The following is a 20304-nucleotide window of genomic DNA, read 5'->3' on the forward strand; positions in this document are numbered from 1 at the left end:
CCCAGGCCCCTGTGACCATTTTGTCTTATAGCTCCCCTTGCCTTGAAAGCATAGATTTGGCTGGTCCAAACCTCACTTGTAGCCATGGTTTCCTCTGCGTCTCCCTTCCTGTTTATTTTGGCCTCCATCAAGGTGCAAGACATTGGTATCTGAGGTTTAACTCAAGGGATGGATTTCCCATCGCCGAGGTGAGCGGTGAAGGGACAGGTCCTCTCCGTGCTTCGAGCATCTGGGTCCTAGATAAGGCAAAGCTTGTCTTGGGGCTGCTTATGCTTGAGTGGGGAGCTAGGCAAGTCAGTTCTGTCGCTGGTGCCTTCTCTACTATCAAGCAGCATTGTCTCTGCATCCCAGAGGCCGGCTATGAAAAGCACCAGAGCCTTGCAGGCTACTTTTTCTTAATTACCATGACTGTCAGCACTTTAGTCACTGTCTTAGGAGATGAAGGGGGGGGGGCAGGGGGATCCTTTGCAATTTCACAGCGTACACCAGGACCCTAGCATGGGGTGGGGAGAGCAGAGGGAAAAAGCAAGGAAAAGAACCCCTAGTAGATTAAAAGGGGCCTTTGTAGTGGCTACAACTGTACATTAAAATAAATCTCTCTTAGCACTAAAATAACATCTACATTCATTTGGGCCGGTGCCACGCTCAGCATTTAAGAAATTTGACAAAACATTGCTTCAGCATGTTGAAGTTCGCCAGCTCACAACAAAACAAGAAAGCTACTAGCCTTGGCTGCGTGGAAATGCGTCTGCCGGTTCCCTACTTTCACTTATGACTCCCATTTTCCGGCCGCACTTAAAAGAAAAAGACGGCCCTTTTGTCGGGTGCCAACCACTTAACATGGCCCTGAAATGGGCAGCAAATTGCCGCGAGAGGTGGTAAACTTCAAGAGGGATCTTTTTCTTCTTCCCTGAAGGAAACTGCTAGAGACTCTGCGTGCCTGATAAAGCCTTTAATAGCTAGAGAAGCATTATTTGGGGTGGCCCTCAGGTAGACGAGACGTGAATAATGCCTCGTAAACATAATTACTTCTACCCAGAGCACAGCACAGCAGATGGGTTTGGCGGAGGCCCCGTTGCCAAGAGAACTGCGGGCAGAAGGAATCTTCCACAGAGGATCCAACAAGGTGTTCTTGCTGCGGCGGAGACCATGGTCCCTTCTGAGACCATGGTCCCTTCTGGGGAGCGTGCCTCTCCGGAATCGGTTCTTCATTTTTCCGAGACCCTGATGGACAGGACTGGGTGGTTCTTCAGGCTGCTTTTTGTTGCTTTCCAGCACAATTAGTCTTGAGATAAGTAACTGACCCACTGGCTGAGCCTGTCGCTGAGGGACCCCAGTGCGGTCCATCTGTTTGCGGATGATGGGTAGATCTGTGCAAGTTGAGAGCTGGCATGGTGGCGTGAACCATTGAACCCAACCTGCTTATTACGCAGATGAGTAACCAGAGGTCCAAAGGAGTTAGCAACTTGCCTCAGATGATTCAGAGATGGCTCAGACTGATACTAACTCCAGTTGCGCTCAAATAACAGCTGTTGCTTTTGTCAGCTGGGCATGCGTGTCCCCTTTTTCGGCTGGCAGAGACCTCCCCTTCCCCCCCAATCACACCATTTTCTGGAGGCAGCTGTCCTGCCCCCAATTTCCGACCATGTGCTTTTTGTAGGTTTGCCCCCTACCCCACAGGCATAGGAACGCATCCGCCCTTCATCTTCCATAGCGATGGGCACCGATCCCAGCTTTGGGAATGAGAGCCAGCCCCTAGGACTTTGGAGACCTTCAGGAAAAAGGAGGCTTCTTTCCATGGAGTTTGCCAAGCTGGGGAACTATCTGATGAGCGTCTGCTTGAGAACAGGGCAGACGCAAAGACAAAATAAGAGACTGGGAATCCCGGTGAGTTCAGCTGAGCCCTAGATCCAACTGTACCTGAAACTAGAAAGAGCTCTTAGACATTTGAGTTATGAGACAATGAATTTCCACTGATCCAAACCAACCAAATCATTAACTTCCTTTAATTAGCCTCTTTTGTGTAAGCCTCTTGGAGTTTGGTTTCTGTCGCTTGCCGTGGATGGCATCCTGACAAATTTAGTTACTATCCAGGTTGGCGGCTCCTTCTGAGAGGAGATGGGCAGCTCATCTTCCTGTGTGGAGATCGATCCCAGAAGCCGCTCCACGCAGACAGCGACGGCAGCAGATGGCATCCGGGGGAGGAGGGCAAATCTGCATCATGCCGGCTGCCCTCCCTGACTTCATGTCAGGCATCCGTCGTGAAGCCTGGTCCTCCTTCCTAGGGACGCTCACAGTCCAGCCCAGACGGCTCCTGAGGCAACTGTGGCCACCATTCGGCATGACCAACACTGCTGCTTGTGACAGAAGCTTGTGGGAAACGTGGTCAGGCAGACACACCTAAGCCCTTTAACTGCTCTTAGTAAACATTCCGTGGACCACGAAGAAGGCACTCGGATGTGTCTCCATGAAGGCCCCGGTGGCTAACTTTTGCAGAGTATTTTCCTTTCTTCCCAATGACAAGTATCAAAAATCCTGCAGTAAACGAGCAAGCCGCTTAGCATGATGGGCTTTCAGGAAGTCACCTGGAAGGGACCTCAGCCTCGCACCACACCGAAACTCTCCCGTGTAAAAAGGTTTCCTCTCTCACCCCCCGACTGAGACGGCGAGGGAAAGGGGGGAGCAGGGGGTGGCAAAGAGGTTGACAGTGTAACAATGGCCTAGGAAATTCCAGGGCACGGACGGCTGATTCTCAACTGGACATCACCACCTCCTCCTCAGGAGACCCATCCTTCATCGAAGAAGAGAAGCCAGAAGTGCCTTTGCTGAACCTCCCCCAGGTGTGGCCGGCTGAGAGTTTGCCCATGAGAGCTGCGGAGCTGGATGCGGGAAGGAGCAACGAGACAGCAACCAGGGGGCTCTGGAGGCAGGTGCAGGCAGAGGTACCATCTGAAGCAGCTCCCAAAGGGGCTCTTAAATGGCCAGGATCAGTGCTTCACGACCCATGCTCCCTGCCCTTCAGTGATGGTGAAGGCTTCTGCTTCCCTGTATTCAAGCCCTTAATAGTTGGGATACCTAGAGTACCCTGTGTTCCCAGGACCGCGTCCGGGCTGATAGAGTCAGGATGTCCTACTCTGCATAGGCAGTGCTCACCCTGCTACGTGTCTGCTGCCTCCATGCTGTCGGTAGGGTCCTTCCCCAGTGTACGGGGAGCCACCCAGCACTCAGGACGCTTTGGATCCATGCTACCTTCCCACAGACTCAATGGTTTCCTGCAGGTCTTTGGGGGAACCCCCCTAGTGACTCCTGTCAGATTCCATCCCACCCTGGAATCCCAGCCTGACTCTGGGAATCCTTTCTTTCCTCTCTGTCCAGCGAGTCCTAGCTAGAGTCTCTCATGCCCATTGTCTTCTGAATCTCCTAGGTCTGCTTTAGCAATGCTTGGGAGATGACTCCACCCATTTGCTGTTTCTTAGTCTACTGGAAAGTCGAGAGGCTGCAGGGAGTAATGGTAGACTCAGGATTAGAACCCAGCACCCAGGCTCTCTGGGCTGGCCCGTGAACGCTGTGCTGTCACGTTAGATCTAGCACAGCACCTGTGCACAGTGAGAATGCAGTAATTACTACCTCGGGTATTATAACATTTCCCTAGAATAGAAGACCATTTTCCTTAAGGGGTTCCAAGAAGGATTAATAATGACCCTTCTGTCACCCAGAGTCAGCAATTTACTGTCCCCTCCTGAGCAACAGGCTCTCAGACCCATAGACTCCCCTTGGAGATGGCTCACTATCTCACCTCTCTCTCACCAGCGGCTCCTGGAACAGAAAAGTGAAATCCTCCTTGAATTGGTGCTGCTTAGAGCCAGCAACAGCAGAGAGCAGCCGACTCCCTGCCTGAGGCTCCCTGGGTAACTCTAATCATCGTAAAAGCACTATGGTCACAGGCAGATTAATTTCTCACAATGCTTAACTATTTTTATCAACAGAGTATTACAATTACAGCTCAAGATCATGCACGCTAGAGCTCTGTGCCTTAACAGTAATCTCAGCTGGGGACCCAATGGTCCCAGGGATTGTTTTTACAAACAGCGTCTGCTTCCAAAGTTGCATTTCTAACCTTTTATCTCTTTGTTTCACGTGTTTCAGAAACAACTGGGCTCTTTTCAGTCGGTGGAGAAGAGGCAGAGCAAAGTGTTTTTTCCAGTGCTGGGCAGAATGCTTGCTCCCCTCTAAGTCTGGAGCAGGTTCTCATTAAGGTCCGTGGTCCCTGTCATTATTTGGGATTCTGGAACAAGGCATCTGTGCAGGTGAACCTGCTTTGAAGGCTTCATCTTCCCCGCTCTTAATAGTTGCTCACATCGGCTCTACCTTACACTTTCTTCCCCTCCTCTGTTTCTTTTCATTTGATAGATACTCACAGAGCATCGCCTGTGCTGGGGGATGAAATGAAGGGCGGGACTTGTACAGCCCTTGTGTTCTCAGGGCTGAACATGTCGAACACTGTATAGATAATACACACTTAGCGACCATTGTGAGTGATGCCAAAGACATTTACAGGGTGACTCAGGAGGGTCCAAGGGGGCACCCGAGTGAGTCCCCGGGGGTTCCCAGGAGAGAAGAGTTTCAGTCTGCTACCTGCAGCCTGGGTGGGAGGTAAAGCATTCACACGCAAAGGGAAATGAAGGGGAGCATTTGAGGCAAAGATCCGGGGGGGAGGCTTGAAGAAGCACGAGGCTTTCCACACATACTCACCCATGTGTGTTGCTTTTTACTTGTTGGGAAGTTCCCCCTTCTATTCATGGCAACTTAGAATCAAGGAAGTGCGATCGTGGAGGCAGGGTACAAATCTTCCTGCTACTTGGAAAGAGCTGGTGAATGGCCGTGGGGAAGGACCCCTGTGGGGAGGATGAGCTGGAGCAGGGAGTCTGGCCCCTGCTTCATGCCAGTAAGGAGGACCACCCACCAAGGACAGCCCAGCCTTGCTGCAGGGCCCACTGGCTGCTGAGGGGCAACTTCTGTCCATGCCGCAAACCCCACCTGGTCCCCGTCGGATTCCTGACATCCTCGTAATGCACCAGGACACCTATTATCTTAAGAGAAGGGAAGAGTGGCTCTAGACCCCTGATGAAGCAGTGATAAGGAAGCATTCGACACCTATCCTGACAGGGGAGGCAGTGGTCAACCTGGATACACTTGACTGAGAACCCTGGGCTGGGGGACGAGTTAGGGACACCAGAGATTGCAGCGGATAACTAAACTGCCCCAGGTTGTGGTACTGATGAACAGGAGAACACAGAGTAGGACTCTGTTCTCTGTCACTGTATACCCATACGTCACTGTCTATGTTCTATAGACGTTCACAGGCTCCTACGAGAAAGAGATAGACGTCCTAACTGTATACAGACAGAGGGGTCCGAAAAAGTGGTGGCGTCTGAGCATGGGTAACTGGCCCCAATTGGTCAATTTCAAGGCCAAGACTGTGGAATAATACTTAGAGAACCAGATCTCCTAGCAATTTTTCTTTTCTTTTTCTTTTTCTTTCTCTCTTTCTTTCTTTTTTTTTTTTTTTAAAGAGAGAGAGAGAGAGCCTTCAGGCAGGAGTAGAGAGGCAGAGGGAGAGAGAGGATCTCGAGCAAACTCCCCATAGAGCACAGCCCGACGCGGGGCTCTATCTCATGACCCTGAGATCATGACCTGAGCCAAGGTCAAGAGTTGGACACTTACCCGACTGAGCCACTGAGTGGCTTCAACCCCCTAGCAATGTTAATCACTGCCATGGATAGGCTGGAGGGCCCAGAACGAGCTGTTACCACCAGAACTATTCTGCTCACATGTCACAAGCATTGTCGTACAGTCCCTGAAAAATGCAAATGTCCGAATGAGGGTCGGGGTGAGGAGCTGAACCAGAAGAATGAAAATGCACCTGCTCTCGATGAGACTCTCCCCCTGTGCTGCTCTCAGCTGCCAACAACCAGGCCTTAGAGTTACTAACATTTCCACAAAACCTCCACCCCCCCCAGCTGGCTGGGCTCCCACTGATTCACCCAACAGTAAAGCCCATTTGTGGGGAAATTTCCAAACAACATTTTAGACTTAGATTTTAAGAGCTTCACTTTTAAATAAGAATTAAGACACACAACAGCCTGAGGGGACTTCGGCACAAAAAAGAAAGACAAAAGCTGACCAAAATAATAATAATAATAATAATAATAATAATAATAATAATAAATAAATGACTTGGGATTAGCAGCTGGCACAGCAAGGAAAAGAAAGTATGATAACTTTTAACATCAGTCAACATATTCACAGAGACCAAAGACCAAAGCCCACCTTATATCCTTAGAATAAGAACAGGCTGCTGTAGAAAGGAACTGTTGGAAATTGAAGATAAAAGCATCAAAATCAACACATTCGTTGAAGAACAGAGATAACTTAGAAAAAGAAGATCTTCTGGAAAACAAAATAAAAACACTTGGGAAGGGACGCCTGGGTGGCTCAGTTGGTTAAGCGGCTGCCTTCAGCTCAGGTCATGATCCCAGTGTCCTGGGATCGAGTCCCACATCAGGCTCCTTGCTTGGTGGGGAGCCTGCTTCTCCCTCTGCCTCTGCCTGCCACTCTGTCTGCCTATGCTTTCTCTCGCTTCTCTCTCTATGACAAATAAATAAATAAAATCTTTTAAAAAAAAAAAAAAACACTTGGGAAAACAACGGGGGAAAATTTCCTAGCGCTGAGGTTTACGCATTTCTAATTCAAGAGTCAGTAAAATGCCCAGCATAATTAATGAGGAAGATTCACAGCATCAAGGAATCTCAGGACCCTAGAGACAGAACATACATTCTGAAAGCTTCTGGGCTGGAGGCAAACCTGATCATAACAAAGGGTCTGGAATTAGGCATCAGACTTTTTAACAAGTTAACACAGGAAGGCGGGAGACAAGGGAGCCATGCTTTCCCAATTCTGAGAGGAAATGATCTCCAGCCCCGAATGAGTTCTCTATCCAGCCCAGGAATCGTTACATGTAAGGGCAGAGTTGAGGCATTTCCAGAGCTATGAGGACTGAAAACATTTTTACCTCCCTTTTCCGGAAAATGAGCTGAGAAGATAAGCACAATGAGGAACGAAGTCAGGGAAAAGGAAGGCGTGGGTCTGGGAGAAAGAAAGAGGACGATGAATAGAGGAACGTGAAGAGGAGACCTTGGAGCCCAGCAGCAGGGGGACCAACCGTCCGGCTGGGCACAGGACGGCCACGGGTGCTGGAAGTGAGGTCTTTGCAAATACCAGAGACCTCTACAGCAAGGTCTCTGCTTCCTAGCAGTCATAACAGGCATCTGAGATGGTTGGTGAAATACATGGGTAAAGAAAAAAATACCTAGAGAGAAGGAAAACAAAGCAAATGAAAAGAGGCAGGGAATTTGCAGTCCAGGGAAAAGAAACCATGAAAAAGAAAAACTCACAGTCACATCCTATTTAACACAGTAGCAGATATACACAGATAGTCCTAATGACGTCATCACTGTCTAATTAACACAAAGCCATGGGATAGGTGTGCAGCTGTAGAACATGGACAAGGCAAGATGGGCTGATATAAAAAGTCCAAAGTGCCACGTATTCAAGGAAGTAAGCAAGTGACGTCTGAAATTCAACAAAACCCTGCAAACTCCACTTGCTAATGAAAAATACAGCTACCAAGAGAGGTGGAAGTTTTTGCCCCTGGGAAGTGGGATGAGAGCAGGGGGTGGTGGTGGGTCAGGGGCCTCCTTTTATCTTTGTAAACTTTTTTAAAAATACTATTTAATTTTTAAAATCTGTATTCGTAGATGACTTTGCCATAAAACCAACTTAATTAGAAAGTGAAGCCTTAAGGGGAATAAATAATCAGCAGATTCAAGCTCCTGGAGCCAGACTCAGGCTTCAGCCCATGTCTCTCGTGTGCATTCTTCTCTGTGCCCAGATAAAAATGGAACGCCCAGACGCTCTGGAAGGTGGTTGGAAGAATGCAGGGAGAAGTCCACTCTTGCTCCCTGAATTAGGTTCTGAATCTTTGAGCTTTGTCTCACTCTCTGTAGCACAGCTGGGTCCAGACAGTGAGTCTCAGACACACTGTGACCTTAGGACCCATAGGCCCCCCCCACTCTGGGGAACCAGGCTGGCAGAAGATGTGTGGAGGCACCTGTGCAGGGTCCATTCGCAGAAGTCCTTCTGCAAATGCTCTGGGATGCCATGGCTAAGATGCAAGGAATTGCCAGACTCTTGCTGGCAAATCCTATCTGATCTTCGTACGTGACTGAGGGCATATTTTTGCAAGAGGGAAACTGATTCCACGAACAGCACCTGTGATCTTCTCTGGATGGAAGGGTTTCCACATAAATCAAGTAAGATTGCTGAAAGACAGCTGCCTTCGCCAATTCCACCAGGCTAAAGTGTATCCTACGGTGAGCGGTTTCCATTTTTGCTACAGCCCAGGCAGGTGCAAGGGTGAGCCACAGGGCTGTGTGGTGGGGAAGCCAGTGCGCGCCCTTGAAGCTTCTGCCCCAGGTCCCAGGGGCACTCAAACCAGCCTCGGCATTGTGCCCTTTCCTTTAGAGGTCAAGGACATCCATTGGAAACCGCATAGTTAGAATTCTACCAAGATCCTATTAGCAGGGAGAAATTATTACCTTAATAAAACTTAATCTTGTAACGTCCCACAAACCATTAAATATTACGGGTTACCTTCTCTTGTCACAAAAGACAATGAAAACAATATGGGGTGTTGTGTGGGGAGCAGTGATCTATATTGAAAAATCCAAATGTCATCAAGACTTTATTTACTGCTCACCCACATAATCCCGGCATTATAAAAACGACGAACAATGAATGGAGTGGGGGGAAACAGACAGACAAAACCCAAGTCTTAAAGCTCCATTCCTGTGCCAATAAGTAGTTTGAAAACAGTGTCCGTCAGGATCCATATGTTTTCTGCATGTATAAGAATACTCTCACACAGGGGGCTTACTTCATAACTGAGATTCTTTTTCATTTAATTCAGTCATATTAGATTATGGGGCTGATTATGATCATATCCACAAATCAGTATTTTAACAGAGTTTCCATGGAAACACTATATGCCCCTGTTTTTTAACTTTTTGGACAAGGCTTTGCCTGTTTAACAACTTGAACAAGTTTGACGAGGGCAACATGTTTTGTTTAAGTTTCATTAACTGGGGCCAATATTTCCTAATTGCATTACCAGGAGAAACATTCACGGCATTACTCGTACCATGGAGAACCTCCCCTCGTCCAGCGTTTGAATTGCTTTAATCACGGGAGAACAGGAAACATACCAGGATTGCCTTGTCTTATCAAGTTTTAAATGTGTTAACTGGTTTTAAATCTATGAAATAATCTCCCTTATTAAATGACAAAGTTAGTCTTGCTAAGGGGATTGTCATTTACGGCTATATCCATTTGTTTCTCAAAATGCAAACCTACAGGTACCTTTAGCTCCCTGCTAGAGAGGTGAACTCATGGGGTGTAAACGCAGACCCTTTTCTGCATATGGATTTTGGGAAATATTCCACACGCCCCCACAAATCCTCCCTCTCCCCCACCCCCACAATGGTGGAAAAAAAAATAATCAAGCTTAGAATAAATGCAAAAATGATGTCCAGGAAATAAGAACTGCTCATAAAACAACTCATTTCCTTTCTTTTTATTTATTTTTGTTGTTGTTGTTGTCTTTTTAAGCATTAACACCCACATGACCAGAGATATTTACTCGCAACGGTCCACAGTTTGGAAATGGCCTGCATGAATGTTTTTGAAAATCCTGCCCTATACAGACATGGGGGGAAGGGGACTCCGCGGGCTGAAGTCAGAGTTCACCATGACAGCATATAAAACATATGGCCCGAAGCTCCGTGAGATGTCTGAGTCTGAAATGCTGGTGAGGCTTAATAAAATATCAGCAAGGAATAGTTTAATTTTACAGCATTAGGCACCGAGGCAGTAATTTGAGTGGGGCGAGCTGTATTTCAATACATCAAAGTATACTAGACTACGGGGAAGCCGAATATATTTTTAAGAGACATACATTCTCTACTCAGAATTACTTGACTCAAAAACTTTGCTTTCTGAAGGAGGGTAAGTAGAAAACAGTTATGCTCTCCCCAGAGCTACCTGTCTTACTTTTTTCAACTCCTTAGATCTCAAAAGCTAGCTGATCTGTCTCCAGGCTGATGCCTTTTGCTCCCGGAGTGTGGTTTCTGATGGAATAGAAACCCGCACAGTGAGTGTGGGGTTCCTTCCTGACCACGGGCATCCGGCCGTCCTGTGGGAGGGCCGTTGGGCTGGTCCCATCCTCTCTGTCTTCTGCCCTCTTGCTGGGCTGCTTATCCCAGTCCAAGCATCCTCTCCTGGGCACCAGGACCTAGAATTTCTCAGTGTGAAGCGGGCTGCCGTTCCCGGGCAGTTCCAGGGCAGATGTTCTGTCCTGAGTCTGGCTGTTCTCAAAGCGAGCATGGCCAAGGGGCTTTGTTCGCGTGGCTGTCCACACACTCAGTCGGGTAGAGGGGAAGGAGCAGGTCTGCCAACGGCCATGCTTCTCCGGCTACCGGTCTCCAGATCAAAGGGAGCTCTCCCCTTCCTGCGCAGCCACAAAGGGAGGGTGGGCTTGCGGGGGCAGCTTCTGGGCAGGGGAACAGCCATGACAAATATGTCCGAGATCTGACTGATAGCAGCGTGCTGGGGATGGACCAGATTAGTGCTAACTCCATGCACCAAGTGCCCCGCTTTCTTCACTGCTGGCCCAGAGATGTCTTTCCTGCCCGCAGCCCTGGCAGACAGGCGGCAGGCTCTCCCCTTCTCTTGGTGGCCCTCAGCCTTGAGAAGTAGCAGGCACTGGGGACCTCCAGGGGAGTAAATCTTCCCAGGCGGGGTGGATGCATTCTTTCCACCCAGCCTGTTTTGTGGGGGCTATCTCTTTTGGGGGTCCTTCTTTGGCTTCTCCCCTGATGAAGGGAGGGGTAAAGGACACAGGACTTGAAAGGCTTTGAAATCAGGCAGCCGGGGATTCAAGTCCCAGCTCAGCTCCTTAGAAACTGATTTCTGGAAAGTGACCTGCTCTTCCCAAGACTCGAGTTTTTCCACAATCAGACGTAGAAAATAACACTGCCACTCCATCATTGCCACTGCTGGTGGAAGAACCTGTGATCATCTCCAGGTAAGCACCCTGAGTCTGGGGCTTGCCGTGTGTTCTGTGGGCTTGGAGGTTTCCTTTCAGCCCTGGGAATTTAGGGACTTCTGGTGTCAAGTCAGGGCACTCAGACTTCCAGACAGAGAAAGAACTAAACAAAGAAATCAGCTGCTCACTCACAGTGCCTGTCACTGCAAACGGGATGGAAGCAGGAGAACAAAATGGGGAACCAGAGTCAGTCTCCCCCACAGTCGGACTTCCTCTGGACCCGGCGTCACTGTCTTAAGCCAGCGGATGGGCTCTGCTAGAGTGTCTTGTAGCACAACAGGCACAAGGCTCCCTACTGGCCTGCCGCTCCCAGCAAACCCTCGGCAATCACAGAGAGGTCCACCCGGGGGTCGCCCACGTGTCCAAATGTGGGAACACGAAATGTCCCTGCCATTAACCCCACCCCGCCACCCCGCCATCTTTTCTGAAATCCTATTTCTAGTGCAAGCCATCGTTTGTCTGTGCAAATGTACAGGCCACAGCTTAGCCCCTGCCCACTATGTCCTAAAATCGTGTTTCTCTTTTTAGAAAGGCATTATTAGGAAATAAAGAACTTATTTTTATCACTGGAGAAAAAGTACCATTCTTCCGAGGACAAGGAGAAAACAGCAAGTTTACATCAAGACTTAGAAGTCTGGGTGGGGGGGCGCCTGGGTGGCTCAGTGGGTTAAAGCCTCTGCCTTTGGCGCAGGTCATGATCCCAGGGTCCTGGGATCGAGCCCCACATTGGGCTCTCTGCTCAGTGGGGAGCCTGATTTCTCCTCCCTCTGCCTCTGCCTGCCTCTCTGCCTACTTGTGATCTCTGTCAAATAAATAAATAAAATCTTAAAAAAAAAAAAAAAAGAAGTCTGGGTGGGGGCAGGGGGATGGGGGGCAGCAGTGGATGGTAGGGGGCTCAGTCAGTAACTCCCCAGGTCATGATTCCAACTCTCCCTTCAGCAAAATGGCGCTTGGCTTTGAATGCCAGATATGGTGAAATTTGCAAACAGCATGCATCTACTTCAGGAGCAGCAACTAGGATTGTTCAGCACGATGCCACCCACTGTCTGTGGTTGTCTGCCTTGAACCCTGGGCTGAAAAGGATTCTGAGGCCGTGAGGCCAGGATGGGCCCCATGCAGTTGCTGGTGGGGCCACTTGGCCCTACAAAGCACTTATGGACCACTCCTGGTATGCCGCGTATTACGTCCAACATACCCTCGAATGCTCAGGAGGGAAAGTTCTGTTGCACCGATGTAGCCTATGAGTGTCAGCAGGGCTGGCTCGCCCCCAACCACACCGGACCCAGCACCTGGGGGGTGGGAGATGGCCATTCCATTCTGCTGCCTCTCAGGCACGTGTGGAATGGGTTTGCCACAACCCCACACTGTAAGTAACAGCTCAGCATGTGAGGAACACGTGCTATTTCGTAACATTTGCAAACTCACAGTCCTTCCACCTCCTCCAGGAAGCATTCTGAGGATGGCAAGATGCATCTCTCTAGTTATGGGGAGGTGGGGAGCTGGCACAGGACCCGCCTCTGAGGTGACAGCACCTCCCAAAGGACTTTACACGGCAGTTCTCTGATCCCGCCCCCAACGCCAGGCAGCAGCATTCTTGCAGAGGGCTGTGTGTCCGAGACACAGATTTTCAATAGTAACAAAACACTCACAGTGGAAGATGGGGGTATGGCAGCTCCACAACGGGCTCCTTCACCTGTCTTCCAGCATCTGCTTGCTGGAATCCCCCTCCCCCACTCTGTGCTGTAGCCACACTGGTTTCTGGGAGCTCCGCAGGCACCATGCCATCTCTCTGGTCTCTCAGCCTCTTCCTGGATTGTCTTTCCTAGGAATGGCCCTTGTCCCTTCCCTTCTCTGCAGTAAACTCTGGTCCATTCTTCACACTGCAGCTTAGTTACAACAACCCTAGGGTGACTGCCAATGGTTCCCATCAGATTCCCTGACTGTCATCTAGGACAGCACCACGCACTTCCTCTTCTTAGCACTTTGCTGGGCTGTGTTTTTGCTGAGGGTTGTGTGACTGTATCATGTGTGTCTATCTCCTCATGAGATGAAAGGGGCCATGTGGATTACAGGTCCACTGAGTTTTCTATGTATTATTTCCATGCTCATAACATCCCCCAATGCAGAGCTGAAAAGGTAAGGAGCACTCAACAGATGATGGCTCCTTAAGAAAGAAAGAATACACAACGGAATCTACAGCAGACTTTCAGAGACGCAATGAGATGGCGATCAAGAATGAGAGTCCCTCCAATACACCGTTCTTCTCTAAGAGCGTTTTCACCTTTAGGAGACATTTAAAGCATCAAATAAGAGCAGAAATTCTAGTCTCGAAGGGGTAAGCCTTACCCATTCTCAAGACTGCCTTGGTCGATTCAATCATCTGACCTCTGGGTCACACCCAGCAGTGACACACTGCTGCATTTCCAAATGCCTTTCTGGTAGGAGCACGTTGAGGCCACGGATAGAAACTTACAGACATCGGCGGTAGTAGCGGAGAGCAGTATGCTGAGTTTATTTTCTTCTTGGCCCTCATTACAATCACAAATGAAATGTTGACAACACATGAAGGAGCCTGCTTGTCGAACACAAATGTTTCCACTCCTATCAACCTCGAAACTCTATGAGTCGTACTTCCTGATGAAAGCGGACCAGCTCTGGGGAGCTGATGACATGCTTTCTCTAATTATGCAAGGATGGGGAAAGGGGCCTCCTACCAGGGATGTGCAGGCTAGAGGAAAGAGTCGTGGGGAAACCTTGAAGAAGCAACAGCACAAGCACATAGTAGGTGGCCCAATGGGCTTCTCAGATGAAGTGAAATGAACAGAACATGACTCTTGCACCAGAATGGGCAGCTGCCATTATTGATGAGGATGGAAGCTGTGTCCATGCCAACACAGGACCTTTATCTTGCAAACGAAAGTCCCATGTGAAGGTGGGGTTACATGACACCAACAGCCAACTTTCTTTTGTCTGGGCAACTATTTGGATGACAATCAGATGGGTTGAGCATGAATTCACTTAGATAGAACTGATTCTGCCAGATAGCACCTACATGCACCTGCTTTATAGTCCCAAAGGATGGTGAACTCTGTCACATGGGCAAAATGCTCCCTTGCTTTAACTTGCTCATTTTTGTTCCTGATTAGTATTAAGTACATGCAGCCTAGGTGCTTAGCTGACACAAGCCGTACGGATAGAATGATGGAGAAGATCCTAGCTCATGCATATTGCCATGTGCAAAGACAGGTTTTTGTTTTGTTTTCTGCTCAGACTCTACATAAAAATATTATTTAACCCACCCTGCAAACCTACCCATTGGGTTCCTTTGTACAGATGACAAAACTGAAGATCAGAAAGGTTAAATAATGTCTTTAAGTTCTCAGAGCCAGTAAATGTTGGAGGCAGCCTGCCTTTGAACTTAGATGGGTTCAGCCCATTTTCCATGCTTTTAACAGGGACACTGTTCTCGAATGAAATGGTGGGACAGAGGAAGTCTGGAATAATGAAAAGGAATTCTCAGCTGTCTTGGATCTGTAATTGGTGGGTTACAATGTAAGTCCTGCCCGAGACAGTTGTGTTTTCTACGACTTTTCCAAGCTACATGTATCAAACAGCTCACATAGAGCAAATATGAAGGAGGAAAAGGCAAAGCATAGATTCACTAGTGCATCACAAGGCACACATACTAAACTGTAACTTGAAAATATGGAAAACACATCGTCATCTATTACAGAAACCGGACCATCATGTTATCATAAAAGCACAAACGCAAATATATATTCACCACGAAGAGCTGCACAAAACACTCAATTTATGTGTAACATGAGTCAACAATCAACCATGAATGTAAATTTGATTCCAGTTTCTATTCCTGGGGCAAAGACCAAAGCAGCCAATCAAAAGATCTAAGTAAAACAGTGTGTCAGTGTGAGGCCTTGGCCAAGCTTCCTAAGCTGCCATGTTTCTCGATCTTTTTGTTTCATTGTTAGCTTTATATCAACCAACATCTGTCTATGTTTATTCCAGCCTGCACATGAGCTCACTAATTACCTCTAATCATACTTATCTCCAATGCATCTTTATCTTTACATACATCTTCTATGCAGGGAAACCAAGTGCTGGAAGGCTGAGGTTGGGAAGACACTGGGATATGAAGTCTGTACTTCCTCTAACCTTGACAATGCAGAGTGGGTGGATTAAACAAACAAACCAACCAACAAACAAAAAACAAACCCCATAAAAACAAATAAAAGACAAACAAACAGAAAAACAAATAAAAAACCAAAAACCAATCTAGATCTGTCTCCTCTACTAGCCAAAGGATTTCTGAGACTTGGCTCCTGGAGAGCCAGGCAGTGTTAGTGTCCAACAAAGTCATGTGCAATCTTCTCATGGGTAGCAGATTCAAGGTGATGAGATGATCCGCATTGACTCTGATATAATAAATAAAGATTGCTAAGTAGCACCCGGCAGACATATACGTTCTTGGAAGGCCAAGGGCTAGTGTTCTATGTCTTTTCTAGTTCCCACAGCACCTAGTTCAGACTTGGGCTCCATAGACAAGTGGGGACTGGGAAGCAGTCACATACACTTAGGCCATTGAATTTCTTAGTTTTAGAGAGGTTGAAGGCACACATTTCCTATCTGCTACTCCACTAATTTTATCAGATATCTTGAGGCCATGTCAAGGGAGTTTAAATTCTCTAGATAGTCATATAAACTGAATGACCCTAGGTAGCCCTAGGTAGGAATTTTTACTTTACCAAAAAGGCAAGACAGAATGAGGAGAGGTACATCTCCTTCCCACCTTCTCATTACAGAAATCCTATGACAGCCTTGATTTTCCACTAAGTGGCTCAAAAGGAAACTGTGTTTCTATCTTCTGAGTTAGGGAGAGCAACCAGATAATTAAATTTGTAGCTTCCTGTCAGAATGGACTGTATGAAAAAATAGCTTAAGACATGAAATACATAGAACTGTAAGTTCCCTGAATATTGTCCTTAATGTGGGGACTCACGATGCACATATTTGCAATAAATAGGCTGAACACCTTAGGCAAGTTACTTTAACTTTTCTGGGCTTCAGATCTGTCATTCATGTATTCCTTCAACACTCAACATTTATTCAATGGCTGTTCTACATGGTATTACGGAAACCATGAGAAGAAATAAAAGAAACCATCTTAAGCTTATAGGCTAGAGAGCTGTTGTCAGCTTTAAGTGAGATAATGTAAATAAAGGGTAGAGGCAGAGATTGCTAATATTCTAGGACTCCATTCTTCCAAGGCACACAGTCACACTACATTTCCCAGCTTCCCTTGCTGTTAGATATGGTCATGTGATTTCATCTTGGCCAATGGAATGTAAGCCCAGTGATAAGTACCATTTCCATCTTTTTCCATCTACAGCTGATGGAGAGGATACTATGAACTAGGAGGAAAGGACAGGGGCAAGATGGAGGGACCCTGAACAACTGGATGAAGACTGGCCCCCTGTCAACCTCAACTAGACTGTGATAAGAGCAAAAAATTGGAAATGTACTCATTATAGTAGCGACATTAAGGATTTGTATCTAACCAATACAAATCCTCAGCAACATCTGGCCCATCGTAAGCACTAAATACATAATACTACAGCCACTGGAAAATATATTCCTAGCTCACTCACTGTATGTTTTATAAGACCAAAGAGAAAAAGAAAAAAAAAAAAAGAAAGAAACAAGGAAGGAAGGAAAAAATATTGAGGACTTTTAAATAGTTCTGTATAAACTTTATGCTGGAGTGCCATTTGGTCATCTACAACCCTGGGGAAATATTTCCAAATGCCAAATTTCCTCCACCACCAAATGAAATTTCTGCATGGATTTACGATGCCAAGGTCTTTCTCTGAGCTATACTGGGCAGCAGCTGTCACTTGGCCTGGCGTCCCCCGCGTCCGATCACTACAGCACCTGCTTTGGATGGGGGCCCGCTGGTAGGGATGGGGGAGTCATTTACCACGATTTTACCAACGCAGTTATTAAAACTGGGAGAAATATTCCACGCGGTATGAGGTCTGTTCACATGTGGCGATCACTTGGCAGAGAAAGACGTGTGTCACTTTGGGGACTAATCCTCATGGAGTGAGACAACGGGAACTCCAGGACACCATACGGACACATAAAACTCAACTCGTTACTCAGAAGCCGTCATCTCCAATATTCCAGGAAAGGAAATGCCCCTCTTTCTACTTAACAGAAGTTAACTCTTCTCCTCCTTTGTATTTTTGAAATTACAGCTATAACATTTGTTGTAGTAGGTCGAATATGCAGAGATGTAAACAAAAGAAGTTACTTTCGGGGCACCTGGGTGGCTCAGTGGGTTAAGCCGCTGCCTTTCAGCTCAGGTCATGATCTCAGGGTCCTGGGATTGAGCCCTGCCTTGGGCTCTCTGCTCAGCAGGGAGCCTGCTTCTCTCTCTCTCTCTCTCTCTCTGTCTGCCTGTCTGCCTACTTGTGATCTCTCTCAAATAAATAAATAAAATCTTAAAGAAAAAAAAAAAGAAGTCACTTTTCCTCTCTTCTTAAATTAACCCTGTCTTCTGGGCAATCAGTATTTTTGGTGTCTGCCCTTCCCCACTTCTTCCATCTTCAGACCAACCAACACACATTTTTAGAGTTAACCCTTCCAGCTCTGCACCTCTGACTTTTTAATTTTTCTTTTTTTTTTTGGCAGTATAAATAAGATTACACAATGTATATTTCTATTCAAATTGCTTTATCTAACCTAACAATTTATTATGAAGGCCCTCCCAGGTGAGTGTATTTAACTCTTTTTTTTTTTTAAATAGTTGCATTTACCTGCGTATTACCTGCTAACACACATTTGCTGGATTTCAAAACATCGTCACTTTTAAATGTTAATAATTGTTGACGATTTTTTTGAGGAAGGTGAAATGTTGAAGAGACCCATTTATATTAGGAAACGTTTTGACTTAAGCAAGCTCCTGCATGAGACACTGGGCTCTTGACCAGGTCTCGGTGCTAGAAGCCTTCACAGCAGAGCCTTCTCTCCTCTACAGCGCCTTGGCCTGACCTGACATTTGGCATCTCTGTTTCCCTCCTGCATGCACAGTTGTCTTGCCACTTCTCAGATCTGGCTCACCGAGGGAAGGAGAGAGAGAAGGCGCCGCAGGCATTAGCAAACTGCCTTTGTTCTCTGGGCTGAGGTCAGATGGAATAAATCAATTAGCCTCCACAACCAAGTCCTTCCACATCCAGGAGGTGTCTCCCCCAGGCGTGCACTGTCCATCTTTTCATCGCCTGTTAGAGTCAGCAGGAGCAAAACAGAACCAAAAAGCCCCTTTGGGTAGTAAGGCTCGTCTCCTAGGAAACCCTCAGCTGTGTGGGTTCTCTGCGTGTTCCCAGGTTATCCATGTTTTAGGTGAGAAGAGCCAGTCCAGACTCTTTGGGGCTAATAGGAGATGTCAGTTGTGATCATTTGCTCGATCAGAACTGGGCTGTGCACTTAACATACAGCCCTTGATCCTTCTTGGGTCGTATGAGGTAGCTACTATCTGCATTCTACGGAGGAGGAAGCTGAGGCTTAGAGAGAGCCTGTGGTTTGCCCAAGGTCACCCAGCTTCTGAGTATATGTGGCAGGAAAGTGGGCTTCCTCAGTTAGCCTCACGACCTGGCTCTACCTGCAGGTGTCATAACTGTCTACAGTTTCTCTGTCCTGGCCTCCCGCACTCAGCCATGCTGTCAATGGATTCATCTTTCCCAGGCCTCTGGAGTCCATGATACTGGGACCTTGGGTGGATCCTGTAACTACTGCTCTGCTGCAACCCAAAGAGACAGTCTTTGCCTAAGGTCCCATAAAGTCTATAAGACTCTTTCAAGTCCACTCAAGCATTCTAATGAGAATGACAAGGTTTTAGGCTTTAAGAATACCCCAAGATCCTCCTTTCCAGCCCTCTCAGTTTGTAGATGAGGAGATAGGCTGGTGGGTATGTCTCAATTCTGATGGGGTGACCAGTGGTGGTGGAGGAGAATGACCGCGGTGGCTAGGGAATGGGATGGAGCAAGGCTTGCCAGCTATGGCCTGTGGACTGACCCAGTCCTCCATCTGTTTTTATAAATAAAGTTTTATTGGCGCACAGGCCCCTCCATTGTTTATGGATTGACTACGGCTGGCTCTGCACTACAACATCAGGGTTGAGCAGCTGTGACAGAAACCATATGGCCCTTGGAGTCTAAAATATGCACGATCTGGCCCTTTACACAAAAATGTTTGCCAGCCCCATGGAAAGACAGAGACTCACAGGTTGGTATACATTGTTGATAACTTTCTAGTTCTTAGAGCGAGGGTCAGGTTCATAGGTGTTTGCTATAGTATGATGCATGAATGGCCTTCTGTCACCTATACCAGCCTTTTCTCCACGGTATCACCAGTACTCAAAAGAATGCTGGAGAAGAGGACAAAATGTAGAAGACTGGGTAAAACAGATTTTTCAGAAAGGGGGCAGGATGGGTTCCGTGAGGTTGGAAGGGGCATGGCCAAAGGACATAAGGGATTCCAAAGAGCAGGCTCTGAAGGAGAGTCACCATCCAGTTCTTCAGCTTCATTCATAAGGGTCTGGTACCACCGGAGTGGCATGAGGGGCCGGGTGTCCCAGGCTTTTGCCAGGATCTTGCTCCTACCTGTCGAGTCAAGGCTGCCCTTCAAACGCTAGCAGCACGGGAGTCATGGGCGGCATTCTCATGGGTAACTGTGAACATTTATGAAGACAATCCTGGACCGTGGCATGTATGGCTTGCTTTAATTTAATCCTGGTTAACAATCCCATGAAGCCAAAAAATACCACCATCTACGTGTTAGACATGGGCTAGGGAGTGAGCTGCTCACCCGGAGACATCAAGCTGGTGACTGGTGAAACTGAATTCAAATCCAGGCCCATCTGAGTCCAAATCCCACACTCCCCTGCTCCACTGCACTGCCTGGGGCCAGGGATGCCCCTTCCCAAGCTGCCTCAATAAAATCCAGGTTTTTGCCTTCCTTGAGGTGGCCCTGGGTCCAGGAGCATAGGGACATTTCAAGGCGCAGCT

The 20304-nt window shown here is 47.5% G+C and overlaps 1 protein-coding gene across 1 annotated transcript in view; it reads right to left on the minus strand.

The window, feature by feature from the left end:
* The window catches only part of CACNA2D3 (calcium voltage-gated channel auxiliary subunit alpha2delta 3), a 477844-nt gene that overhangs the window by 120789 nt on the left and 336751 nt on the right, over nucleotides 1-20304 (minus strand). The window lies entirely within an intron of this gene.

The sequence above is a fragment of the Mustela nivalis genome (genome assembly GCF_964662115.1).
Source record: "Mustela nivalis genome assembly, chromosome: 1".
NCBI lineage: Eukaryota > Metazoa > Chordata > Mammalia > Carnivora > Mustelidae > Mustela > Mustela nivalis.